The sequence below is a fragment of the Poecilia reticulata genome, linkage group LG8 (genome assembly GCF_000633615.1).
Source record: "Poecilia reticulata strain Guanapo linkage group LG8, Guppy_female_1.0+MT, whole genome shotgun sequence".
Lineage (NCBI taxonomy): Eukaryota > Metazoa > Chordata > Actinopteri > Cyprinodontiformes > Poeciliidae > Poecilia > Poecilia reticulata.
This window is the reverse complement of record NC_024338.1, coordinates 13424927-13426038: the sequence shown is the minus strand read 5'-3', so window position 1 is coordinate 13426038 and position 1112 is coordinate 13424927.

Genomic DNA, 1112 nt, shown 5'->3' with positions numbered 1-1112 from the left:
GCTTAGCAAACAGACCTACACACGCCTGCAAGCAAGAAGTCATATTTCCTCTTCTGCATGTGACGTCACTGCAGCCCGTTTTTCTCTCTTCCTCCTTTTGCTCCTCCTCCCCTCCTGTTTCCCAAACCTCGCCTGCATGTCCTCCCTGCTCTGACCTCATCACGCTTTTGTTGGGAAACAAAGAYCGTCCAAGCATCTGTTTTGAGGAGAAATAAAGGCAGAGGGTGCCAAGACAGACAAGGAGGAAGRCGGGAGGAAGTGTCCACAGTGATTGGKATAGCCCACAGAGAAACAGAAAGACCGAGAGTTGTAAACAGAACCCATCAGACTTAAACTGGTGAAGCTGTGACAGTTGAAATGCCAGATACAAGTCCTGGGAGTTTGTTTCATTGATTTGCTTGTACCTAATCTCTGTGCACCTTGGCCTTTTCTTGTTGTGTCAAAGAATGTCTTTGTTGTTTCAAGGTGGAACTGGTATTTCCTGTACATCCTGCTCAGTCAGCAGCAGGACCCACTCATCTCTCCCACGGCTTTATTCTCTCTCACTTAGGTAATCGTTTTCTMACTTTAGATGACAAACTGATACTCCTAATTGTTCCTGTAAACAATTCAAATTTCAGTTTCGTAATTTTCGAGATTCCAAACAAATTCGTATGCCTTAAAGAAAAAAAAAAAGATTTTTAGGTGAATAATTAATGCACGAAGATGTGGCTTCACAATGTCCCATTAGGGCCGATGAATAAATAAAGAACRGAAAGGAAAAGATGAGGCTGCTGGAAAGGAAATGCGTTGGGGTTTTTTTTTCCAAAGGGCTTTCKGGGAGATGTGCTGAGAAATTCTGTCACAGTTTTTCTATTTATAACCTCTCCAGGAAATAAGCAAATTTTTTGTTAGGGTTAAACTGCTGCATCGTTTTACATCCATGTGAAAGATCGTATCTGTAGCAAACCAGATGACGTATTATTAAATATTTAGAGATCCTGCTACTGGCTCCATGTACAGACATTTTATATAATTATTTGGTTTGAGTCTGCTGTGTTTACTGTGGCACCCCTAATGGCGTGGAGTACAAATATTACATGAAGATTTTTTTATTGATATACAAAAAGAGA